The sequence below is a fragment of the Balaenoptera musculus genome, chromosome 7, assembly GCF_009873245.2.
Source record: "Balaenoptera musculus isolate JJ_BM4_2016_0621 chromosome 7, mBalMus1.pri.v3, whole genome shotgun sequence".
NCBI classification, from domain to species: Eukaryota; Metazoa; Chordata; class Mammalia; order Artiodactyla; family Balaenopteridae; genus Balaenoptera; species Balaenoptera musculus.
In genome coordinates, this window is record NC_045791.1 from 18,543,421 (window position 1) to 18,570,526 (window position 27,106).

General features: G+C 46.6%; 1 protein-coding gene and 1 pseudogene across 5 annotated transcripts in view; both read left to right on the forward strand.

Annotated features, from left to right (window-relative positions):
* Positions 1 to 27,106, forward strand: part of MGAT5 (alpha-1,6-mannosylglycoprotein 6-beta-N-acetylglucosaminyltransferase) — a 357,980-nt gene that overhangs the window by 32,591 nt on the left and 298,283 nt on the right. For 3 of the 5 annotated variants that reach the window (XM_036858870.1, XM_036858869.1, XM_036858871.1), the window contains exon 2: positions 18,196 to 18,245. The exons of the other annotated variants lie outside the window; for them this stretch is intronic. The gene's annotated coding sequence lies outside the window, so the exon portion shown is untranslated. The remainder of the gene's footprint in view (positions 1 to 18,195; positions 18,246 to 27,106) is intronic. 5 annotated transcript variants of the gene reach the window in all.
* LOC118898462 lies at positions 22,764 to 23,284 on the forward strand (annotated as a pseudogene).

Genomic DNA, 27,106 nt, shown 5'->3' on the forward strand with positions numbered 1-27,106 from the left:
GAACCCAAGGAAATGGTTGAATACTGGCTTCCCCAAGACCCACACCATTTTACCTAGTCATAGGCGGGACTTTTCTGGAAACGTAAGCCACTCTGAGCAATGTGCTATCATACTTTCCCTGATGAACTTCGAGGCAATTAAAGGTAATTAAAGAAAACTCTGCTTGTTCAAATGCGAGCGGGAAGCCTCTCTTTACCTCTTAAGTTTGAGTCGGGTCCTTGTTTACGTGAGGGTACTGTGTGAGGTTTCTTGGCCATTGGTGACCTTTGTGGGTGGATGACGACATCCATTCTGAACAAGGAACAGACTTTTTCCTCAAAATGCTAACGTTTAAGATACAAGTGAACTTATTTACAAAACAGAAACAGACTCACAGACATAGAAAACAAACTTATGGTTACCAAGGGGAAAGGGGTGGGAGGGATAAATTAAAAGATTCACACTACTATATATAAAATAGATAAAAAAACAAGGACCTACTGTATAGCACAGGGAACTATATTCAATATCTTGTAATGGAAAAGAATCTGAAAAAGAATATATATGTATAAATGAACCACTTTACTGTACACCAGAAACTAACACAGCATTGTCAATCAGCTCTACTTCAATAAAACATTAAAAAAGAAAAGAAAAGAATGACAGTGGCTCGGGTTGAAGAGGCCAAGTGCTGTTTCTGTCACGATGACAGCCCTGTATCTTGGGTTCACCTCCCAGGACAGGGAGCTCTCTCCTCAGCCTTTACGCTGATTCTCTGACGGAAGGTGCAGGGGGTGGGTTAGAATGCACTGACTTGTGTTCAGGAGTTTGGGGACTTGGTGAGCGGCCCTGAGAGAGACCATTCTTTCTCTGCACGCAGACATTTCTCTCGCCTGGACATCTTTGCTGCCACTACCCTGGCCCGGCTGTTACCGACAAGGGTTCTTGGCCCTCCTTAATCAATAGAAATTGATCAGAGGCCAGACAAGAAACTCAGGCAAGGCTTTACTGGGGCCCCTGGGGAGCGAGAACAAACAACAGGTTCCCTTGCTCGCTTCCTGAGCGGGAGTGGGCTTGTTCCTTATATGGGGTGAGGGTAGGGGTGTGTCCAGGGGTCGGGCCGGAGGGGGGCTTAGGTGCTTTGCCCACCCCTTGTTGTGTGCAGGGGGCATGCCCAGTACCCTGCTTTTGCTCCAGGCTCTTCAAAGGTGGCAGTTGGGTTTTTTGGTCTCTTTGTGTCTTTTGTCCAGAATTTGCCCCAACTGTGCATGCATGCACCTATTTTTAGTCCCATATAGTTTCTTTGTATCCTGGAGAGGTGTGTCCATGTGCGAGCACTGCAGCACTGCAGCAAAGGGTCCTGGGTCCCAGCCTGTCACACAGCTGCTGCCATTTCTTGCCTGGACCATGCAGGGGCCACTGCCTGCATCGTCTCTTCCCTGTCGGTGCGGCATCTTCAGCAAGCTTTTGAAAATGCAAACCAGATCCCTGCCATCAGTCTTTTCCTGCCGAGAGAGGCCGTGTGGCGAGGTGATCCAGAGCTTGGGATCTGAAGTTGGTCCGACTGGGTTCTAATCCTTCACTAGCTGGGTGACTTGGGGCCCCTTAGCTTCTGTCCTCATCTGTAAAATGGAGATGATGATGTTAATAGAACCTACTCATGAGTTGTTGTAAGGATTACATTTCTACCTGGAACATTTAGACCACTGCTGAATACATGTTAGTTATTATGTTTGTTGTCAATGTTCTGCCTGAAATTCATGGGCCTCCTAAGCCTAGACTCCGACACAGACTTCTAACCAAGCTTGTGAGGTGCAGCACGACCCAAGGCTGGGCAACTTCTCTTATCTCCCAAGGACTCCTCCTGCCTCCTCCTGTTTGCTACCCACCCTAGCTTCTTTCAGCATCTCCAAAGCATCACACTCTCTCCTGCCCCAGGGCCTTGGCACAAGCTTTTCCTCTACTGCGCATGTTTGCCTCCTTGCCTCTTTGCCTGGCCGACTCCTGCTCCTCGTCTGTATCTTGGTCTAAGTGTCCCGTCCTCGGGGACCCCTCCCTCAACCACTGAGGTGGAAGGAGACCCCTGTCATTCTGTGCTGCGACACCCCCATTTTTGTTTTCTTTCATAGTCTTTGCCACAGTTGGTAATTTTCCGTTCATCTGTAGGTTTGCTCGATTGGTATCTTCAAGCTCTCCTCCCTTTAAGCGCCGGGAAGCCAAGGATGGGCCCGCAGCATGTGGCACAGGCCTGCCCTGCACTGGCCTGTGCTGCTCCCTGACTGTGATGAATGAATACTGCTAACCCAGTCGGGCTTGTCAGCTCCTGCCCTGGGCCCACAGTCGGTGTATGTACGACCTTGTGTTTATCTCTGCAGACAGAGACCTTTCCGAACACGTTTCTAGGTTATAAGTCAGCCATGGAGGAGGTGCAGGAGATACAGAGTTTAATGGTTCTCAAACTGTAGCGGGCATCAGGAACACCTGGAGGGCTTGTTAACATGATTGTTGGCCCGTCCCCAGAATTTGATTCTGTAGGCCTGGGCTGGGGCCTGGGAATTTGCATCTCTTACAAGCTCCCAGGTGAGGTTGCTGGTTTGGGGACCCCACTTTGAGAACCACTGAGAGAGGTGTACAGATAGCAAAGCAACCAGCCATCACAGTGCTCAGAGACCTGCTGGCTCATGGAATGCCGCCAAGGAAATAAAGGCTGGGAGAAGAGTGAACCGGGCCGCTTGCTGTGGGCCACCCAGGTGGGGCTGTCCCGGTTCCTGTCCCACTTGCTGTGTGTAGTTGTGGGTGAGGTGGTTAACGACCTCACGGTGGGAGAATCTCTTCTACCTGCTTCTTTTGCTGCTGAATTGGTAGAATCTAGGGGCTAGAAAGGTTGGAGGTACAGGATCCCCCAGGAGAGGAATGTTTTCAAGGAGCTCATTGTAATCACGTTGTGAAGGCCCCAGAGCGGGGATCCCGGTGGTTTGATGGAAGCTGGATTCAGGACAATCATTGACGGCAGCTGCTTCTGCTGCCCGTTCCTCTATAGGAAAGCTCCTGGTAGAGAACTCTTTAGTGGGCCCCCTTGCTGACCGAGAGCCACAGGGAGCTCTTAGGTTTACCTAGTGGCCCTAGGCAGGTGGGCGTCGCCCAGAGGCCTGATCCCCTCTTTCCCATCACAGCCACCACGATACTTTCATGGATCTCAGGAGCTTTTCATGGCCCCTGGAGGCTCCTCATCCCTCCATGACAGGGAGGGAGACGGTGTTGCTGGACCGTGACCTTTGGAGTCAGACGCCCCCAGGTTTGCTGTTGCTTCCGGTAGCATGCCTTTGGGTAACTTGCTTCTGCTTGGGTTTTCCTGTCCTGTAAGACAGGGATGATGGTATCCAGGGAAGCTTATGGTGTAGGGGTCAAGTTGAAAAGCCAAACAGAGGCATCAAGTTGAAAAGCCTTGCTAGCGTTCAACTGTTGTGACCCCAGCAAGTGATTGGATCTTATTAAGCCTCAGCCTCCTCGTTTATCATATGGCGATTAGAATGGTACTCACCTCGTAGGGGTCTTGGGAAGATAAAATATTTGTGACAACCGGTGGATTCCAAATAAAGTCTGTAGTTTCGTTAATGGTGTTGTGCTGATGTTAATTTCCTGGTTTTGACAAATGTATAATGGTTGTGTAAGAGGTTAGCATTCAGGAAGCTGGGTGAACAGATACAGGGACTCTGTACTATCTTTGCCACTTTTCAGTAAATTGAAAGTTATTCCAAAATGAAAAGTATATTTTTAAAAACGTTGGTGAAGTAGTTAGGGTGCTTGAGATTTAGTAAGCCCTCAGTACATGGTGGCGGTTACCATTACTACTAAGACAACTACAGTTACTACTTCTGATACCTTGCAGTGTCATGGTAACTCATGTGTGTGTCTAGCTGACCACTCTACAAATGGTATGTTAGTTTCCTATTGCTTCTGTAACGAGTCGATACAAAATTGGTGGCTTAACACAGATTTGTTAAAGTTCTGGAGATCAGAAGTCCAAAAGAGGTCTCATTGGGCTAAAATCAAGATGTCGGCAGGATTGCATTATTTCTGGATGCTGTAAGGGAGACTCTGTTTCCTGGACTTTTCCAGTTTCTAGAGGCGGCCACGTGTTCCTTGGCTCACGGCTCCCTCCCCTCTATCTTCAAAGCAAGTGATCACATCACTGTGGCTTCTGATTCTGGGATTCCATGTTTCTCTGACTGACATTCCTGCCGCTCGGTTATAAGAACCCTTCTGATTACCTTGGGTCCACCTGGATAATCCAGGATAATCTTCCCAGCTCAAGATTCTTAACTTAATCAGATCAGCAAAGGCCCTTCTGCCACGTAAAGCAACATTCCCAGGTTCTGGGAGTTGGGACAAGGACATCTTTGGAGGCCATTATTTTGCCCACCGCAAGTGCTAAGGTATCTTCCTTCTCCTTTTCTCACCTGCCTGTGTTCCCCTTCCCCTCTACAGCCTGTAGGTGGAAGGAACCTGTTGTCTGATTTCCTTGGGTGGAGCTTATGCCCACGGGGCAGAGAGAGGGCAGCTCTCAGCTATTTCCCTTGCAGGGCTGAGCTCCACGTGGGTAGCTGCTGAGGGTTCAGCCTGTGGCTTGGGGTCTAGCACGTGTGTGTGATGTGCAACTGGGTGCCATGCTGCTGAGTGGTAATGGACTTTGATTCTTCAGTTGTGGGCTTGGTACTTTGGGCACCAAAATGGTGACCCCAGCTCTCTCTCGGTTAGCAAAGTGTGCTGACGTACTCACTGTTGAGTGTGAAGGCTGATTACATCTGACCCCTTATGAACACTCTCTGTGGGTCACAGATGATCCTGGATGCCATACTCCCTTAGTTCTTTGTTCAAGGCCTTATTTCCACCCCTTCTCTTCCTCTTTTTACCTGCCCATCTCTGTCTAAATCTGGACTGCCGAGCATGGCAGCCACTGGCCACGTGTGGCTTTTGAGCACTTGAAGTGCAGCTAATCTGAATTGAGACATGCTGTCAATACACGCTGACATTTGGAGACTTAGTGTGAAGAAAAGAATGTAAAAGACTTCGTTAATGGTATTGAAATGCCAATTACATGTTTTACAGTAATATTTTGGATATATTGGGTTAAACTACATTATTGAAATTAATTTCACCTGTTTCTTTGTGTTTTTTTTTTTTTTTTTTTTTTTTGGCTGTGCTGCGCAGCACGCAGGATCTTAGTTCCCCGACCAGGGATCCAACCCCTGCCCCCTGCAGTGGAAGCGCAGAGTCTTAACCACTGGACCGCCAGGGAAGTCCCTCACCTGTTTCTTTTTAATGTGGTTACTAGAACATTTAAGATGATATATGTGGCTTGCGTTGTTTTTCTTTTGGAGAGTGCTGGTCTAAATCCTACTCATCATCTGTGAGTTTGTGTGTATGAGCGTGTGTATGTGAGTGTGTGTGTGTGTGTGTGTGTGTGTGTGAGAGAAGGGTCTTTTTATTCCTGTCACTGTGATATGTAAAAGGCTTCCCCAGGATTTCTCTTCCTCTCTTTCCCTCCCTTGTCTGCGTTTGTCTTTTTCTCTTTTTCTCTCTCTCCCCTCCTTTTGCAACTAGCTTGCTGAATGAATCTCTGGGAATGTTAAATCCTTTGAAGCACGATGAGGTCTCTCAGTAGAGAAGGCAGTGCGTGCTTTACCCCAGCCCATACAGCTGGGAAGTTCATCGCTGTCTCCATCTCCCCACCTTACTCTTTACGCCTGAGAAGTTTTCAGATTGTTTGGGTTTATTTTTTTATTTTTAATAAAGTTATTTTATTTTATTATTTATTTTTGGCTGCATTGGGTCTTCGTTGCGGTGCGCGGGCTTCTCATTGCGGTGGCTTCTCTTGTTGCGGAGCACGGGCTCTAGGCGCGCAGGCTTCAGTAGTTGTGGCTCGCGGGCTCTAGAGTGCATGCTCAGCAGTTGTGGCGCACGGGCTTAATTGCTCCGAGGCATGTGGGATCTTCCCGGACCAGGGCTCGAACCCGTGTCCCCTGCATTGGCAGGCGGATTCTTAACCACTGCGCCACCAGGGAAGCCCATCTTTGGTTTTATCTTTGTTGGGGATGGTGGCACATCTTTTTAACAGCCCCCGAGGGGAGTCTAAAATTCCTTTCCCAACTCTGCCTTGAAAACTGCCGCTCTGGGGAAGGGGGGTGGCCCAGGGGTTCCTAAGTGGCATCAGAGTCATCTGGGGAGTGAAATGCAGATTCCTGAGCTCTGCACGCTGGTGTTGCCAGGAATGAGGCTGCGTGTACACCAAACAAGTCAGTGGACTCGTTGGCCTGACTTGGGTGACAGTGCAGCCTGGCCTGCAGCGTAAGCCTCAATATTCATGTCTGCAAAGTGCCGTCTGGCTTGCCCGAGCCTCTTGGGAGAGATGCTGATGGTGCGGTGGGTACAGCTGGGGGTGGATGCGACTGGTCCTCCCTGCTCCCCTCCCCCAGCACACAGCAGCTGATGATGGTGAGTTGGGCTTATTAAGAGGTCATCCTTTCCTCCAATGAAGAGGCAGTGAGAGAACGGATGGTGGAGAGTGGCTGGAAGGTACGTGGCCCGTCCAGAGGTCACAAGGGAGAGCTGTGTGGTTAGTTGGGTCCGCATCATGGCACCACCGCCTGTCAGCTGTGTGACTCGGTGCCTGTTATTTTAACTCTCTGAGCCTCCGTTCCTTCATCTGCAAACAGGGGGTGGTTGTAAAAGTCACCGGTCCTGGAGCTTGTGGCTGGTTGCGGAGCGGTGGGTAATGCTGGCCGCCTCTGCTGTGTTATCTGATACCTTCTGGTGATTGAAGAGTTCAACCACGTCTGCCAGCCCCCGGGGGCAGGTTTGGGCAAGGGGAAACCTGGGGACACCTGGAGGAGGTAGTGGAGCTGAGGAAGGTCGAGGTGGAGAGCTGCTCGGAGGATTCGCGGATGGTCGGTGAGTCTGCAGCTCTTTAGGGACGCGCAGGCCCTTGTGAAGCACGGCTCCCTCGCCCTGGATGCCGCCAAGCTTCGCGCCCCCCCCCCCCCCCCCCCCCGCCTGTGTCGGGGAGAATGGCTGTCCTTGGACCAGCTGACTGAGCGGGCCTGGGGTAAGAGCCTGTGAGCCTGAGCGAGCCCAGGGCATCGAGGGGTCGGCTGGGCTGGACTGAGCTGAGCTGGGTGCTCTGGGAAGGAAAGGAAGTCCTCTTTCAGCTCTGGAGATGACGACCATCGCAGGGAAGACGCATATTTCTGGTGGGAACCTGCTTAACCCAGTAACTCCTGTAACCCCTGAATGCTGCCTCCTTGCCCTTCCTCTCCCCTCCGGCCCTGGGGGGATCGGCGCTTGGGCCTCCTGGGCCCCCGGCCTGGAGCTAGGGGGAGGCAGCCGTCAGGACCCTCAGGGCCCCCAGGGCCCCGTGGAAGGGGAGAGGGGACGCACCAGGCCTCTGTAATGCTCCAACGCCCACTCTTGAGTTTCCGGAAACTTGCAAATTGATCTGAAAGAGTGGAGTTTCTTTTTCTTTCCAATGAGAGTGTGATCCTGGCTGGGGACTTCCTTTCTGGGGTTGCAAGGGTTTCAGCCACTTGTTTGAATATTCAGACTTGTGGGTTTTTCTCTCCCCTAGCGCTTGGGGCTGGCTCTTGTTTGGTTAGAATGATTTCAGTCATAGGTTTGTTTTGGAAAAGTAGCTAATTGTCCTAGTGTATTTTCCTTTCAGGAATGGCCTCGCTGGTGTTAAGTGTCAGTCTGAGTAGATGTGAATATTTGGAGATGGGGACTTGATGGAAGTGAGAACGCACGTGATTTGCCTTAAGGCAGTGGGTCTCCTTGCAGCGCCGGGTGGAATTTTCTGGCATTCACTGTGTGAGGACTCTGGCTGATGACCCCGGGGGTGGGGTTTGGCAGCTCAAATTTTTGTCGAAGCCGAGTTTCCGAGTTTGCGCGCACAGCGCGCGGTGAGGCCAAACAAACCGAATCGTGGTTGTCTGGAGGGGAGAAATGTGGACTGCAGAGCCCAGCAAGGAGAACGGGACAGCTGGTGCTCAAGGACCCGAACCCCCCGATGGTTTTTGGGGAAGAGTTTGTACGGGCACAGTTTGGGCTGAGTGCTTCCTCTGATCGCTTGTTGCAGGGGGAACGGGGTGGTGTTCAGGTATCTCCGTCATCAGCCATCTGGCTCCAGCCGGTCTGGGGTCCACGTGCTTTTGCTCAGCCTGAAGTTACCTTCCTCCACCTGGGTGGGGGGCCCTGGTTCCTGTAGATGAACTCAGAGATTCGGATCAAATTATTACGCACATCCCCCCGGAGGAACCAGAACCGGGCCTCATCCTGCACTATTGTTTGACCGCCTTTCCTTTGTTTCCCGTATTCCCTCACTCCCTAATTAGTAACTGTTTGACTCAGAACTCAGAAAAGGTCTGGGAGGCCGAAGCCTTTTTCCTGCAAACAAGAAACGGGCACACGGCAAGGCTTTTGTGCCCAAGAGCACCCCACAGGGTCCTGCTCTGTTTCAGAATGGCCGGGGCCTGGTTTATGGACTTAAACAATGTGACTGGAAGGGGGTGACAGTGATGGGGGAGGATACAGAGGTGTTTTTTTTCCTTTTCAGTTATGTTTTGACTGAATTAAAATCATATTTAATGAACGGCACAGAGTGAATTGCTGACTAGGTACGGGGAACTTCAGGTACATTCCCTTGTATAATTCTTAGACTAGCCCTTTAAGGTTGATTGCTAACCCCAGTTTACAGATGAAGATACTAAAGCTGAGTGGTGAAATAATTTCCCCAAGTCTCCACAGCTGGGATCTGAACTGAGTTGGGATTTGAACGCAGGTTTCTTTTGTTCCCATGACCGTGTTATTTCTACTATGCTCCGAGTCCCCTTAAGGAGATTTACTAATAACGGCAGAAAGAGAGAGGGTAAAGGTAACCCTTGAATGGCTGCTGTGTGCTAGGCCCTATGCTAAGTGCTTTACCTTTGTCTCCAGGCCACATTGCCTGGGGTCAGGGAGCGTGGGTGGGGGATTGGTACTCTTATGACCTTGGTTTCACAAAAGACAATACTGAGGCTTAGAGGTGTTAAGTGCCTTTCCTGATAAATGGTGGAGCTGGAATCACAAGGCGGAGTCTGGAGCCTCCATGGGCTCGCAGTGAGCAAACTGGATGTGGAAGGGGTCTTCATGGTCTGAGAACCCACTGTCGAAATAATGAACTTACCAGCATGGATAGCAGCTGTTGTCAGTGGATTAGCAAATACTTGCAGAGCGTTGCTTTTGTGTAAGAGTCTGGCTCTGAAACGCTATTCAGAGATACGGGGAAGTGTAGGACGTCCCCTGTTCTTGAGGAGATGACTGGTTATTAGTGTTACCACACCCAAAAGGGGATGGGCATTTCAGGCCTGGGAAGGTTTCCCAGAGCAGATGTTGTCGGTGTTATGGAGGGTAAGTTGGATGTATTGGGGGCAGGGAAGACCTGAAGACAAGAGGGAGAAAAAGTAGACAAGCTGGCTTGAGCAGAGCCATCCATCCTAATTCAGGAGACCCTCAAGGCCAGGGTTTTTGTTTGTTTGTTTTTTTTTTTTAATAGGGAGCATTTTCTTTTTTTTCAAATTTTATTTATTTATTTATTTTATTTATGGCTGTGTTGGGTCTTCGTTTCTGTGCAAGGGCTTTCTCTAGTGGTGGCAAGCGGGGGCCACTCTTCATCGCGGTGCGCGGGCCTCTCACTACCGCGGCCTCTCTTGTTGCGGAGCACAGGCCCCAGATGCGCAGGCTCAGCAATTGTGGCTCACGGGCCTAGTCGCTCCGCGGCATGTGGGATCTTCCCAGACCAGGGCTCGAACCCGTGTCCCCTGCCTTGGCAGGCAGATTCTCAACCACTGCTCCACCAGGGAAGCCCAAGGCCAGGGTTTTTGATCTTAGAGATGGTGGCACCTGACCCACCTTATTGATGTGGAGAGGCCTGGCCTGGGGGTTGCTTCCCAAGGCTCACCTGGCAGGTGGTCAGGAAAGGATTGGGAGGTGGAGGGATGAGGCTAGAGAAAGGTTCCCCAGGTTACAAAGCTGTTGTGAGCTACTGGGCAGGAAAAGGTTAATGCTGGACCTCTCCTTAGAGTTAGTGATTCCATTGGCTGTGGTCCTTAAGCAAAGGTGAGTAATGCCGAGAAGAGAGGCAGAAGTTGGCCTTACTCATGTGATGGAGTTGGGAGTTCAGAGATGACTTTCATAGGCCCTAAGAGAGGAACATGTTAGTTTACCATTACCTTCCCCCAACCGAGGATGAATTGATTTGCATTTTTATTCGAAAACTCTCCTCCTCGATTTCTTGTCTTAGCTTTACAAAGTTCCCATCCATTGCTGTGGTCAGAGAGACCCAGGTCTGACCTGTATGCTGATTTGAGTCTGGGACTCTCAAGGGGTTACTGTAATTACCTAAAGGAGTTGGCAGTGGAGGTGGCATTCAGTTGTCCGTCTACCACTTTATAGACCAATATTGGCAGCCATGAAGTCTGGCTTATCTTGGGCGTGGAGTTCATTCTTAGGGGCCTGGTGCATAGACAGCAGTGGGGAGGGAGGAAAGAGAAAGCAGTGAAGAATGGAGAGAGAAAGAAAATGCCTCGTGTAGGGCACTTGCAGGTTGAAACAATCGAAGGTCAGATCAGTGACCTTGCCTCTTTATCGCTCTGTGTGTCCCACCCAGGGCTGTTCTAATCCAGCAGTAACCAACACTGTATTTTAGGATCCTCCCCCAAAGTGGAGCTATACCCAGAGTTTCTCAAGTTTTTTAATTCCTGGAAGTCTTTTAAGTAACTCCTTCCAGGTCAGGTGTCACTGAGGGGACTGAGGCTCTCTTTTCTAGCCTACTGTCAGGCTGTCATTGTCACCAAAAGCCTGTCTCATTGTTGATTCTCCAGCTTTTAATGAAGCAATTGAGAGTGATTGGTGGGAAATACCAATCTGATTGAAAGGTGATTTTCTTGCATTGATTTACTTAATAGTTAGAAACAAGAGACCAAACGCAGGGACCTTGTCTTGCCCAGGAGGAATAGCGGAGAGGGCTTTGTTGAGGAAGAGCCTGGGGATGCCCCTTTGTGGGTGGCCATGCGTGTGTCTGTGTGATTGTTCCTGGTGAATCCCGACCTGTGGTTCCATAGGGTGGTTATTCCCGAATGGAAGGCCTTATTACGATGATTGTTTCTTAGCACCTCTAGTTTCTGACACTTTGTGTTGTATGAGGTCGGTCTGCTTGCTTTATAAGTTTATCCAGTGACCTAACTTCTCAAGGAGTGTTATTCCTAAAAGATGACATCTGAAGACACGTAGGTATGGCCTCAGTTAGCCTAGTGAAGCCCTTAATTAGTTCTGTGAAGAGGTTGTGTCCTTCTGTACAGTGTCAGAAGGATTTCAGATGAAAAGATGCTGTCCTGAAATATCTCTACCCCTGTGCTGTCCAGTAGAACTTTCTGCCACGATGGGGATGTTCTGTATCTCTGCTGTCCAACATGGTAGCCACTAGCCACATGAAGTTATGGAGTACTTGAAATGTGCCTAGTGTGTCTGAGGAACTGAGTTGTTAATTTCATTTACTTGTAACTTAAATAGCCACATGTAGCAAGTGGCTACTACTATATTGATGATGCTCTAGACAATGGCCAGAGATGATGGATGGCCGTGTTTAAAACTTAGATATAGGTCTTATTTGGGCAGGCTTGTTTGTGAGGGGAGATGTAAGATACAGGGTACTCTAGTGGACGTTAGAAAGTCTAAGAGATAGCATAGAATTGTGGAATTTTATTTAGATGTTGGACTTCAAAAATCTAAAAAAATGATACAGATGAACTTAGTTACAAAACAGAAGCACTCACAGACTTAGAGAATGAACTTTTGGTTACCAGGGGGAAAGGGTGGGTGGGGGAGAGGGATAGACTGGGAGTTTGGGATTGACATGTACACACTGCTATATATAAAATAGATAACCCACAAGGACCCACTGTATAGCACAGGGAACTCTGCTCAATATTCCGTAATAATCTAAATAGGAAAAGAACTTGAAAAAGAATGGATACTTGTATGGGTATAACTTGCTGTACACCTGTAACTAACACATCATTGTTAATCAGCTATACTCCAGTATAAAGAAAAAATGTTGGACTTCAAAGAAGACTTGGGTCATTGGAGCTGGAGTAGGCAGGGAAGTTTCTTAGAGGAGAATGGCATGCCCGTAGCTTTCAGGTCTTCTGGAATAATTTCCACACAGCCTTAAACGTTCTCTTCACTCATGCGCCCAGGGAAGCAGTATGGTATGGAAGACTCCAGGCTTAGGAGCCTGACAGATCTGTGTGAAGATGGGGTTCACTTATGCAAGATATTTAGGTTTCTAAGCCTCCGTTTCTTGATCTGTAAAATGTGTGTGATAGGACCTCCAAGAGCTCTTGTTAGGTTGGATAACTTATACAGAGTTCCTAGTGTCTTGGCACATAGCAGGTTCTCAATGAATGTAGGTGGTGTTATTGGAAATAGGATTAGCATATATACACAAAGGTCCCTGACTGTTGAAAAGTGCATGATGCGATTGAGTTTATACTCCTTTTCTTTATATCCTTTGATGAAGGAGATCTGTCTCTTCACACGTTGAGCTAGGAGTCCTGAGACTGTCACAGAGAGAGTGGGGGGGAAGGCAAGAAGGCTGTGAAGAGGCTAAGTAATACACAGAGGGACCCTTGCAAAATTGAGAACTATAGTGTGATAAATAAATCCGTCGCTGCAGTCACTGGTAAGGGCACAAGTTTATCAGTGTGTCTTGCAATCTTCAGAGTTCCAACTTTCATTCTCCTCCCCTCCCAGAAGAGTATTAACTGGAGTTTACAGCTTAAACACTCTCTGGGGTTCTGGGCATTTATTTGCATGGCACCTTGGACACCTCCTGGAGATGATTCCATTATCATTTCCTTATCTGGGTTCTCTGTTTACTTCAACACTTGAGGTTGATTTAGTATCTTACAAGAACCAAACATTGTCTTGCAGACATCATTAATCTTGCCTTTCTTACCCGGCCTAAGTGTGAAATTAATCAAAAAGGAAAGGGAAATTAATAATATGTTGGTAGTCACAATTCATCAGGAGACCTCACAGCAGGTATGAAATTAACTTCGAATTAATACACACTTCAACAAATTAAAGGTATAGGGAAGGGTTATTCATTATTTAGGAAATGCCCCTTAATGCTTCCCGCTTTGATAATTAGTTAGATGATGGGTGGTGTCTGGTGATAAGACCCATTCAGTTTTGTGAGGTCGCCTTGGGACCCATGGAAAGCAGCAAATCAACGTTCTTTTTTCATGTTTCACTTAGATAAATGAGACCAAGCCAGATGGTTAATACATACTTGTTTCCTGTCAGTTGAAAAGGTTTGCCCAAACACTTGCAGTTTTGATCTCTATTTACAATAAACTAAATTTGATCCCGGGTTCTGTGTTTCCTTGTTATGACATGCAGTAGGATCAGTTTCAAAGGATACATTATTATGCACACATTGTGGAAAAGAATGGAGCGTTATAATTATAACTCTCTGCTACAGCTTTCGCTGAGGCCGAGGTTGATAAAGGACAGGCTTTTGTTACTGAATTGTTCCTATAATTACATCAGAACTAACAGGCATCAGTCACCTTCCATTAGGGGTGGGAGAGAAGGAACCTTACTTATTTAAGTGATCACATAAGGTGCCGAATGAATCATCCTCAGCCTCATCGTGAGGAATTAAAAATAGAAAGGAGCAGTTGACATCATCCTATAGCAGGTTTTTAAGGAACAGAAAAATGCCAGATAGTTTTTTAAGGAAAAGAGCTGCCTGAAGTGATGTCCCAGGCCACATGTGAATAGCCTATTGGCAGCAGTTCTCAGACTTGAGACTACATCCCAGACTCCTGGGGGGCTTGTTCAGATAGATGGCCAGACCCCAGCCGAGTTTCTGATTCGGTAGGTGTGCGGTGGGGTCTGAGATTTTCGCATTCCCAACTTCCCCAGGTGCTGCTGCTGCTGCTTCCGGGGCTGTACGTCGAGAGCCATTAGGCTAGGGGAGAGAAACAGGTGTAACTCGGATGGTTCCAAAACCAGAATTTTAAGATTAATTCCCTGGTGGCTGTTAAAAATAATTTCGATGAAAATACTGAGTTTTGTTTGGGGTTATGTGCCAGTTTTGTAAAGGGGATCTGCTCTTTGTGACGTTGTCAATGAATGTTAAAAATAGTTGCAAACCTTGGTAAGTGGTCTCCTGGCCCGTGTCATGGTAAAAATCTTGGGTAAACTTGTTTGGCTACAAATATTCTCTCTGTAATCCAAGTTAGTGATGAATTCGGAAGTCGCAAGGAATGCAATTATTTTTTCTTATTTGTAAATCGAGCACTTTACCTAGGGACCACCTGTAGAACGGTCATGTTAAGTAAGGGTATTCCAGGGCCCAAGGCACTAAATCACTGTTAATTGTCACACCTGCCTGACAAAATAGCTGTTAGCAAAATCAAAATGTAATGCATCGGGCACCACCAGGCTGTGGTTTCAGGCTTCTGACCGGTTCTAGAACTGCCCTTTTATTATCCTGTTAGTTTATTATCCTCTTATAGGAGTAACAACCACAGTAATAATAATTGCTAACATTTGTAGAGGGTTCGCTGCCTCTCTGATGAGGCAGCCGTGCTTTTTGGGCGCAGTAGTTTGTGAATCCCCCCCATCCTTTCTGACTGAGGCGCTGTGGTTATCTCTCCTTCAGACTCAAGGAGGCAGAGGCGTGGAGAGGCACTGGGTTTGTGAGGTTGGGCCTCTGCCTTTGAGTCCGGGCAGTGTGAGCCATGTGAGGCAAATTTAGATTGGAGTCTGTTTTGGGAAGCTCTCAGTGGAGCCTTGATGAAAGACCTCACCGAAATGGAAAGATGCTAGCAAGTTTGAAATGTGATGAAACCAAACGTATCAGGTCAAAATTGTAGAAGTCCTGATGTCAAGGACCACTCTAGATCTTTGTAACTGGGCAAAATTGTGCTGTGCGGTAAATTTAGCCGCTCTGCCCAACCTAAGGTGAAAGCCATATGAAGCCACTCTTGTAATAATGGGCCTTTTTTTCTCTGTGACTGTCTGATGTTCCTTAAGGAAGATCGAATGACTTAAATCTTATAATGATAGGGAACTATACTCAATATTTTGTAATAACCTATAAGGGAAGAGAATCTGAAGAAGAAAATATATATATATATATATATATATATATATATATAATATATAGAAATATATATTAAATTGAATCGTGCTGTACACCTGAAACTAACACGATATTGTAAAATCAATTATACTTCAATTAAAAAAATAAAAATAAAAAGAATTAAAGGAAAAATTTAAAAAACGCTTATAACGATGGTCATGATTTGTTTCTAATGTGTAAGCGTTCAGTGGTCTTATCGTTGGAAATCTTTTTTCTAGGCATGAAGATATTTTAAGCAGAGCCATAAACTCCCTTCAGCTATTTGCTCACATGAATCAATGTAGGGACAGCTTTGGTGTTCACAATGAGCCACCTTTGCTTAGGCTGTGGAAAGAAGAGAGGGAAAGCCTGCTTTGAGTTGTATCCCCGGTCACATAAAGATTCTGAGATTCTCTATTTGGAGAGACATTGTCCATAGGGAATAAGAGGATGGAACAGTTGAGTGTAAAATTGAAAAGGGATCAACCCAACAGATGACGGTGCTGAAGGGCATTAGGGACAAAGAGGTGTGAGACCCACCAGTCTGGAATTGGCCTCCATTATCCTGTGTCATCAGATGCAGAGTAGGTGCTGCAGAGGTGGTCCTTGAACAAGCTGCGTTTATCATGGCTCACCTTTAGAGATGCTTTGAATGGGGAAGGGGCGATAGGCAAGATACTCAGATGCAGATTTCTGATAGAATGCCGCTCTAGAGGGCAGAGCTCATCAAGTAGATTATTTTGTTTGTGGGTCATTTATAATATATTTTATCCGAAATATAAAATGAAAGGGGTATAGGTTGGTTGAAAATGGGATTCCAATTTTTCCTAGCTACTCTCTATCTCCAATGATTGCTACCTTATTCTTTCTAGATTGAATTGCATTCCCATGATCTCTATTTACAAGTGCTTTCACAAGTTTAGGTATAATTAAGGGAGGAAAATCAAAGCATAAGCCCAGGAAGAGATTGAGGGAGCCTATTAATAACTAGAAAAGATACTTTGGGTAAAATCTTGATGAAAGCTGTGGAGTGGTGCTGGTTTTGAAAATTAGGAAGGAGAAAGGACTTCCTTCAACATTTTCTTTATCTATAGACGCAGCTAGAAATGGCTATAAACTTTAATCTTATATACTTGGCTCTGCAGGAAATGATATTTAAGATTAGTTGAACATTAAAGCTTTGCTGAGGATAAAAGTGAATGGCCTTTGGGTTTCTTGGTGACCACGAATTTTGCTAATGTATAGAGCCAAGCATAATGCAGTAGTTTTCGTATGACTCAGGGAATAGCTTGTCTGATTCTTAAAGTGAAGTCAAGATTGAGTTCTTAATTAGTATGAGTATTATTAAAGAAAATCCAGATTTGAAGGCGTTGGGGGAGGTAAAGGGTAATGAACTTTTCTCTTCCTTTTGGCACATCATGAACATTTTGACTTATGAATCATACCAATCTCACTACTGGTATGATTCATTAAGTCACCACGGCCTGTGCACTTGATCGCAGTATTCAAAGGCAAATTGCCATGTAATATACCAAATTAGGTGTTTATGAAAACATACAGAAAAGAGTTAAGGCGCTGAAAGTAAGTTGATATTATTTCGGTTGGAGGCACATGGGTGTTCATTTTGTTAGCTGATACTGCTTACATGAGAATGTGTTTTTGATGTTGACCAAGATGCTTAGGACTGTTTTCTTGAAATGCATCTTGGTGCTGCTTACAGGAGCTAGTAGCTTTTTCTGTATCTTGATAACCCATTCCTTCACCTCAAAGCTATCTCAGAATGAAGCTGGTACAAAAGGGGCCCCATGGTCACCAGCATTGATTCAGTTCCTTCCAGCCTTCTACCCTTCCTTAGCAAGCATTTCAGGCCAGACTGTTTCATGGAGATGGTGGATTTGGAATGACAGCAGGTTGAATCTGCTCTTATATGTTGCCCCAGTGCACCAACCCTCTGCTTTGTTCAGAGACTGTTGACACAGACAAAAATGTTAGTGCTGTGAAGGGTAGTTATATGCTGCAGACCATATAAAGAGAGAATCATCTTTATATTAAAAAAACAAAACTCTTTTCAGACATTTTCCAGCAGAATATGGTACATGTTCTTCCATGAGGGTCTTAAGTAAAAAGTAGACCAGTTGGCTAGTCTTAGAAGACTTCTGGGCAGTTAGCTTGAAGATGGGTCTGTTGAGCATGGTCTTTATTCTTTTTCTCTCTCTCTCCTTCCCTCCCTCTCTCTCCTTCCCTCCCTCTCTATTGAGCTCTCTTTCAGTGTTATAATTCTCTGCTGATAAATTCCACGAATATCAGAAACACACTGTATGTATCCGTTAAAGGACATGTTTTCCCCCTTTTGTTTTTCTGTAAAGGAGTTTTATAGAGGGAAAATATTAGTGATATCAGAAGCACATAGTAGGTATATTTCTAAAATGGCTTTTTACTGCTTTTCTGGTTTTATTCAAGGTGAAGCAGGTACAAGTAATCTGTTATATTTAAATGAACAGGCTTGCAATTCAACTGGCTTTATCTCGTATTGCAGACTCCTTGGTTTTTTGTCGTAGAGCTATGTATTTTTTAAATCGTGTGTATACACCTACTTGAGACTGTGTGTATAAATTAATGTAGTCTAGTCCGGAAAGCATTAGGATTGGTAAAAGCTTTGGTTTAATGCCTCCTGAGACTTGGAACAAAGAGAGGTTTTGTGGAGATGCTCCATCTTTGCCAAATGTAGCCTTACTCCTGCTGAACTAATAATGGATGGATTTGGATCCTAACAAGTGAGATAATGTAATTTTTTAGATAAATGCCTCTGGGTGTTGAAGTGATAGGGAACGCTCACCTAGCTATTTTTCGGTATTTATCTTAAAAGGCAGTCGGGTTCCGAAATGTGAGAGGCCTAGTTCACAGAAGCTCTTTGTCAGCCTGTCTGTTTGCAATGGATCAAGTTCTTAAAGAGGAGAAACTTAAAAATGTCTTTGTCCTTGTGATTGCAGGAGTGATTACTGCTCTATAGTAGACATTGGAGGCGGATCCATCAGACCATGTAAGTACCATAGTAAGCACATATTTACCTGGCTAAGCACAGACCCGGGATATTTGCCCTTAGGGGGAGAGGACCTAGGATTTGAGTCAGACGTTAGCATTTGGAACCATCAAAATGCACCACAGTCCCAAAGGGCCAGGGCGTTGCCCTTCTAGTGCAACTCAATCCCAAGGAGACGTACGTCTCTGGCTATTTGGTTAAGACCTGGTGGAATTGATCTTTTGGGTTAACTGGGCAAGAATGTTTTGTCTGCCTCGAATTAGTAAAGTGACTGGAGCAGAAGGTCATTTATTACTTAGTCATTATCAAACGCAAATGTATTGGGCTGGATTATGGCCTGATACTCTTAGGTGGAAGGGCTGGCCTCTTCAGACACAGAGGATCATGGTGTGAACATAAATAAGCAAAGCCAATGAAGTGGAGAGTGTGACTCAGAATGACTGCACAATCTCTGAACTGTGTCTGTATCAAGGAATTGTTCACGGAGTACATTTTCCTAAGACCCCAGTTATGAACATATTTTACGGAGGAAGCACTTTGCTGAGTACTTCCTTGTTCTAACTGGATGAATAGCCCTGAGTGCTTAAAACCACTGTCTAAGCTACCTTTGAGAGTCACCTTGGTAAATCAGACATTCAGCTTGGGAGCAGAATTTTTGGATTTTACAGGCTAATAGGATTTGGGTGTCAAGGTTATGGGGCCAGCAGAATGAAACATGAAACAGTCATAATTCTTGTTTCTCTTACGTGTGTGGATCTTTGAACAAACTTTGTCCCTAACAACATCACAGGAAAATCCACTCCAGCAACTGACAAGCAGATGAATGTCTGATGTGAATAAAAGCCTTAGTTAGATCTCAAATTATGTGACCATGTGACTTTTATCAGAGGCTTCTCTCTAGCTGTCACCTTGAAAGTTTGTCCCGCTGGGAGAAACCAGAGAAACAAAAAGTGTCTCCGTCAGAACCTTAAAGAGATTTTGCGTCTCTAAAGACATAGGGTTTTGTCTAAGACAGAACAAGCATATTTAATCCCTCTTACACATCCCCCTACCTCCACATCACACACATGACTGAAAGGGAGTGGTTTTCAGTTCAGGGACCGGACAAGTAAACCATCTATCTTCAAGGGTCTGTTCTGAAACTAGTGAAGTGCCGACAGATAAGGAAGTCCGTTCACTGCCCTCCAAGAGGTGCCAGGCATGGCAGCTAGGGCTGTAGCAGGCTGGCATCGTGGAGACTAGGAGCTGGGTCTGCGCTCCCTGATACCCAGGTGCAGTGGCTTATGCTCTGGGAAGGATGTGCATCTTTCTGCCTCTCCTCTGCTGTGATTTTTTTTTTTTTTTTTCTTTTTTTCCTGCACTGTGTGGGGTTGACAGTCTTCGTGGAGCAGGCAGACGTGTTGGCATCATGTGGCACTCCTGGGCTGTGTCTACCTGCCACCAGATATGGTGCCTCCTTCCCCCTCCAGTGTGCCAATACCTAGCTGCCTTTGGAAGGGCCTCTTGGCTCCTTTCAGAATAACTACTGAAAGAGCAGCTGTCTGTCAGCCTCCTCCAGAGCCGTGGAATTGGGCTGCTGTCAACCTGTTGGAGGAGTTCCCAACGCAGCAGACTGGCTGTCACTGACATTTATAACTTGAAAGCCGTATCACAGATGAGTTTGCGTGTCTTACCATCTTTTAAATTAGACTTCAGATAATAAAGCACACTCTCCACACTTTGACAACGCCCAGGACTTTGGAGGTGGTTGGGTCTTCCTGAAGGTGGAGAAGCAGTCACCCTTCTCCCCTGGCCATTTTGTAAAACTGTCTTTCTTCTGATTCAACGGGAAAGAAGTTGTCCCAGCTTTAGGCTTGGGTTTATGTGTAACCATGAGTCAGTTTAGATCAGGGAAATGATTGGCTTCTGGAAACAAATGACCCTAACTCTGCCACAGAGTCTGGTAAGAAAGGGTGTTGCTGGGAAATGGGTGTCGGAAAATGTTTCTCACATAGGTTGGTAGATCCTGTACCTGGTTTTTTATGCCTTAGTTTCTCAAAGAACCATCTCTGAGTTTCATTTCTGGAGACCTGACCGGAAGAGAAGGATGCAGTGTTGATAAAAATGGAAGTTAAAACCATAGGCACCCCAGTAGATCTCGTGAACACACACTGCCAGAGGAGAAGGCTAAGGCCAGGAGGGCAGCAGAAGGCATGTTACTCACTGTGGGTCTGTCTAGACTGTACCTTCCTTGAGCACGAGGGTTGGCCTTATTCCTTTTCACACCACCAGTGGCGAGTACAGAACCTGGCATGTGGCAGCAGGATGAGCCGAACCAATGAGTGTCAAAAAGAAACAGGTGTTAGGTAGGAAAAATTTGGTTTCATTTTCTTTTTATCCCGCTCATGCAGGCGTTGAAATATAGTCATCAGCAAATCCAGATGATGGAGTTTGAAGTTCATGGCGTTCTCCTGTTGGCATCAAAGATGAGTAATCTTGGAAGAGGTGTAACAGAAATGGGGGCTTAGATGGCAAGTCTTGGATGCAGTTAAGATGAAACAGCCTTCACTGTCCGTGCTCAGATTTCTTTCTGTGGTTCCCAGGATGTTAGTCACGTCTTGGGAAATGTCAGTGCCTGACCTTGGCTGTGTGCTGTGCAGCCGCGTCCACTGCATGGCCTGCCTGGAGTGGGGCAGGGACAGGCTCTTGAGCTAGCCTGATGGTGGCCACAGGATTTGGGAAGAGAGTCAGCTGAGGATGCTTGTCACCTTCCCGGCCCTTTGCCTGTGGTGCACGTTGGATCTCCATCTCGGCCCTCCTTCTCAAAGGCCAAGAGGTGCCTGCAGTCTGTGTAGACAGCTGCCCCCCATTGATAGCTGGGCACGTTGGATTAACCCCGCCGCCCTGTTGGCCCCAGGGAAAGGTGGGGTGCAGGGCAGAGGTCAGGGCTGGGGCTGCCCCTTGTCACCAGGCCAGACGTGGAACAGCAGAGCAGTTGTCTTCCCAAGGCATGCCTGGTTTGGACTGGATCTAATCAGAATTCCCGGTTTGTGGCAAGACGTTTCAAAACAGCGTCATGTGTCTGTTCTCTGGCTATACTTGAAAAAAAATACTGAGAAATGTTTAAATATTTCAAATACCCAGACAAGTGCGGAGACTTAGTGGAATACTTGCTCATTTACATCCCCCTCGAGCCCCTGCCTTTCTGATCTCGTGGATGACACGTCTTAGTAACTGTGAAAGGTGCCGATGTTGGCGTCTGTTAAAATTACCATCCTTTTGTCCCTGGAAAGTCTAAAAAACGTGGCCTGCCTGGGACGGAGACCTACAGCAAGCCCCGCGGTACCCACGCTCCGGGGAGGGTTGGCGCTGCCTGGCTCCGCCCTTTCTCGTGGTTTCGTTCGTTACGTCCCTGCCCCGTCATTGTCGTCTAGACGGTTTCTCTTCATTCACTTTCAAGGAGGTGTATGTGTTTAAATCCTTCTCTCCAAGTCGTCCTCCTCCACTAGTTCAGGGCTGCCTTGAAATGGGCAGTTCCGTGGGTCCTGCTGGACAGAGCTAATGCCGTCTCCACGTCCCCTTCCCTTCCCGTAATACTTCACCATACCTGATGCTGCACACGTGACTCAGTCTGTCCATAACCTCTCCTGTCTCCCCCAAGCCGGCGTGACATCTCTCCACGTATGGCGACCTCCCTGGAGGAGACAGGCGAAGGCTCCTTTACTTTGCGTCTCAGGTTTAGGTGATGGATAGAGAGCTTCTGTTGGGCAGGCTGAGGCTCTCCCTCGGGTTAATTAACGTGGGTAAGGGCCACGGACGGTTTTTTTCTTCTTTTACCGTGATGGCTTTCTGGGACCGGAGTCCTGTGTTACTTTAGCTGTGTGGATGGATGACTGATCACTTTTTTTTTAAGGGAACGCTATTTATTTATTTATTTTGGCTGTGTTGGGTCTTCGTTTCTGTGCGAGGGCTTTCTCTAGTTGCGGCGAGTGGGGGCCACTCTTCATCGCGGTGCGCGGGCCTCTCACTGTCGCGGCCTCTCTTGTCGCGGAGCACAGGCTCCAGACGCAAAGGCTCAGTAGTTGTGGCTCACGGGCCTAATTGCTCCGCGGCATGTGGGATCTTCCTAGACCAGGGCTCCTGCATTGTCAGGCAGATTCTCAAACACTGCGCCACCAGGGAAGCCCCGACTGATCACTTTTAACTCTTCCTTTTGGTGTGAGCTCAGGATGGCTCACGGGAGTCAGTGCCCACTGCGCATGCATTGCAGGGGCTACCGGAAAGTTTATCACCACCCATTTAAAGGGAGATGCCTCCTGGAAAGGAAGGGTGAAAGGTAGAGGAGAGCCTGGGTGAGGGTGAGGCAGGAAGGATTGGGGAAGGGGGTGCGGTGACCATGGGAATTTGGTTGAAGAGTTTGGGGTGCCTGCAGAAATGGAACCGTTTTTTAAAATTCTAAACCATCATGGTCTGGTACCATCAAAATAAATTGCTAGAAAAAGTGAGATTAAAGAAAGACGGAAGTGGTCCCCTGCGCACATGGCGCTGCGAGTGGCGCGGAGCGTGCGGGCCGCGGTCTGCAGCCTGCGATCCATCTCTGCGCCCAACGCGCCCTGCCCGCCGCGGCCCTGGGGACTGCGGGCGGGCGCCGTCCGGGCGCTGCGCACCGGACCCGCTCTGCTGTCGGGTCGTAAATTCACAGACAGACATGAATGGGTAACAACAGAAAACGGTGTTGGAACAGTGGGAATCAGCAATTTGGCACAGGAAACTTTGGGAGATGTTGTTCACTGTAGTCTGCCTGAAGTTGGGACAAAATTGAACAGACGAGGAATTTGGTGCTTTGGAAAGTGTGAAAGCTGCTACTGAACTCTATTCTCCTCTATCAGGAGAAGTAACTGAAATTAATGAAGCTCTAGCAGAAAATCCAGGACTTGTCAACCAATCTTGTTATGAAGATGGTTGGCTGATCAAGATGACACTCAGTAACCCTTCAGAACTAGATGAACTTAATGAGTGAAGAAGCATATGAGAAATACATAAAATCTATTGAGGAGTGAAAATGGAACCCCTCAATAAACTAGTTTGAAACAACTTAATCTAAAAAAAAAAAAAAAAGAAGGCAGTGTAAAATACTAGCCTTCAATTTTATTATGAGATTCAGAGACATAGAGTTACCCTGTCCACTGGCTGTAAAAGTTAAAAGGACACTTACCCTCAGTTTTGGTACCTAGCTCTTCAAAGACCAGAAACACTTGGTGGACCGGCCCCCCTCTGTGGATGCTCCCACCCGCTTTGAGTAGTAGCACCGACCTGGGAGATGGGGGGTCTCGGCTCTGTTTCTGCTGGAGGGCCCACCCTGACCTCTCTGAATCCTGGTTTTTATGCTGCAAAGTGAAAGTGTTATTGGTCTGCAGGGCACTGTTCTCCCCGACAGGAGATGGGGAACCAGGAACAGTGCCCATTCCTGTGTTCCTCACCCAAATGGTGATTTCTCTTTTTAGAGATCCGTCTGGAAGGGACCTGCTGGGGGGTTATTTCATATACGCCTTTGGCCACCTTGACCAGATGTCTGCCCAGCTCATTTGAAAGGCACATGTCCTGCGTTTGTGACCTTCTGTAACAGAAGGACCTCTGTGTGTGTGTGTGTCTATATGTATAGTCATTTTATACCCAGTGCAAGTTTCTTTTTCCTAGTTCAACGTTTTAGGCTGGTGGAGGTGGGGAAATTACCCCTTTTAAGAAGTCATTTAGCATAATAAATGCCGGAGAGGGTTTGGAGAAAAGGGAACCCTCTTGCACTGTTGGTGTAATGTAAATAATAATGTAATGTAATAATTTACTGTAATGATACAGTAAATGTTGGTGGAATGTAAATTGATACAGCCACTATGGAGAACAGTATGGAGGATCCTTAAAAAACTAAAAATAGTTACTGTGTGATCCAGCAATCCCACTCTTGGGCATATATCTGGAAAAACTCGAATTTGAAAAGATGTATGCACCCCAATGTTCATAGCAGCACTATTTACAATAGCCAAGACATGAAGCAACCTAAATGTCCATCAACACATGAATGGATAAAGATGTGGTACCTATATACAACAGAATATCACTCAGCCATAAAAAAGAATGAGGGCTTTCCTGTTGGCGCAGTGGTTGAGAATCTGCCTGCTAATGCAGGGGACACAGGTTCGAGCCCTGGTCTGGGAAGATCCCACATGCCGCAGAGCAACTAGGCCCGTGAGCCACAACTGCTGAGCCTGCGCGTCTGGAGCCTGTGCTCTGCAACAAGAGAGGCCGCGATAGTGAGAGGCCTGCGCACCGCGATGAAGAGTGGCCCCCGCTTGCCGCAACTAGAGAAAGCCCGCGCACAGAAACGAAGACCCAACACAGCCAAAAAAAAAAAAAAGATCAATAAAACTAAAAGCTGGTTCTTTAAAAAAAAAAAAAAAAAAGAATGAAATAATACCATTTGTAGCAACATGGATGGACCTAGAGATTATCATACTAAGTCAAGTAAGTCAGACAAAGGCAAATATATCACTTCTATGTGGAATCTAGAAAATAGTACAAATGAGCTTATTTACGAAACAGACTCACAGACATAGGAAACAAACTTATGGTTACCAAAGGAGAGTGGTGAGGGATAAACTGGGAGTATGGGATTAACAGATACATACTACTATATATAAAATAAACAACAAGGATTTACTGTATAGCACAGGAAACAATATTCAATATCTTGTAATAACCCAAAATGGAAAAGAATCAGAGAAAAAAGAATAGAGATATATACATATATATGTATAACTGAATCACTGCTGTACACCCGAAACTATTACAATATGTTAAATCAACTCTACTTCAATAAAAAAAAAAAGTCATTTGGCGACCAAGGCTAAATAGGCCCTGACTTTGTGAACCCCTGCCCTCCAGGATCACCCTGCAGTGGTGTTCATTCTAGCCCCCTGGAAGGGAGCACAGACGCAGGTCCCCTGGCCTCACCTTGCTGGGACACGTCATCCAGCTGTGCGTCTAGGGAGGAGAAGAGAACAGGCATTCAGTGAGTAGCGAACGTTGCCCACAGGCCCCCTTTCTTCTGCTTCTCTGATTCACTTATCAGAATCTTGTTCACTCTTGCATTCTTTTATCCACGTGAACTTGTTTACTCCTCTTTTATGCCTGTTCGTGATTATGGTCAGGCGTTGCATTTTTATGCCCTGAGTAAGAAACAATGGGAAGAGAAGATTGGAAATTGCCTCAGAATTAATGGACATTGATTATACTGGCCGCTGTCAGCGGCAGCCGTGGCTAGTGCTGACCATGAGAGGAAATTGGCCATGTGCCGTCGGCCGCATTTGGATCTTTTTTTTTTTTAAATCAAGGTATGTATGAGGAGAGAGTACTGCTTAGTCTTTTGAAAGTAAATAGCACTTAAGCAGAAGGAGACTGTTGGAGCAGGGGCAACCAGTAACCCATGTTGAAAGGGGGAGGTAGCATACTTGATAAAAAGCTGAAGTAGCTCTAATAGTTTCGTAAGTGCACTTTCTTCCGGCAGCAGTGAATTAAAAGAAAGCAAACCAAAGCACCTTTTTTTGTCCTCAATCCAGAGAGTCTAAATGTGAGGTGAGATTGTGGGAAGGACAGGTGTGTGTGTGTGTGTGTGTGTGTGTGTGTGTGTGTGTGTGTGTGTGTGTGTGTGTGTGTGTGTGTGTGTGTGTGTGTGTGTGTGTGTGTGTGTGTGTGTGTGTGTGTGTGTGTGTGTGTGTGTGTGTGTGTGTGTGTGTGTGTGTGTGTGGAGCTGGTCTCGGCAGGAGAGTTGCAGGTTTAGCATCCTTCTGGAGCCATGTGTGGTATCCTGTCAGTCAGGATAACGACTAGGTATTGTGACCAGAGGACCTACGACAGAAAACTGGGTTTGTAGGTGACGGAAGAGGTGACATTGATGTACCACAGAGCATGTGGCAACCCAGAGATCTGCAGCCACCAGAAGAAATCCACCCCGAGGGCTGCGGGGGACATAGGAGTTGGAAGTGTTACCAGAAACGGGAAGTAGAACCCTTTGGAAAGGGCTGCATCCCTGGAGGAGATGCTGGTGGGTGGATGGAAAGGGGATGAGAGACCCCGGCCTCTTCCCTGCGCCTGTCCTCCCAGCTGCTGCTGGTGTCTCCCGCAGGCCAACCCTACCTGGAAGCCAGTTGGTGAGGGAGTTGGGGAAATGTCGTTTCCTACCGTACATTGCAAAAAGGACAAAGCATCCAGAGAATGTATGTGAGAGCGGAAAGGTAGACGGCTGGTCTGGGGAGTGTAATCTTTTGGTGGAGAGAAAGAAAGATAAATAGGTTAAGTGGAAGATTGCTTTAGGGAAGAAAGTTCCTGAGTTTTGGTTTTTGATTTCTTTATTCTATGCCATACTCCCTCGTCTGTGGTTCTCTACCACCATTTATCTTCTTTTTTCACAGTTTTGTTAAGCCTTTTACACTATGTGATATGTTACGGACATATTTGACTCCCCAGTAATAATGAACATCTGTGGAGTGCTTCCTATACATGGGGAAGTTCTCGGCGCTTTATCTGTGTTCATTCATGGAATCATCAAAGCTACTTCGTGAGTCTGGTACATTTGATCCTCATTATTTGCAAATTCTGTATGTGCAAATCTGCCTCCTTGTTAAAACTTATTTGTATAACGCTCAAATCAGTAGTTGTAGCACTGTGCGACCCTTTGTAGACACACACAGTGGAGGAAAATTTGAGTTACTGACGTGCATGTTCCCAGCTCAGGAGATGCTCTGCCTTCTTGTTTCAGGTCTCCTACTATAACTAGGTGTCCTCTTCGTGGTCTCATTAGTGCAACTCTTCGCATTTTTGAGCTTTTT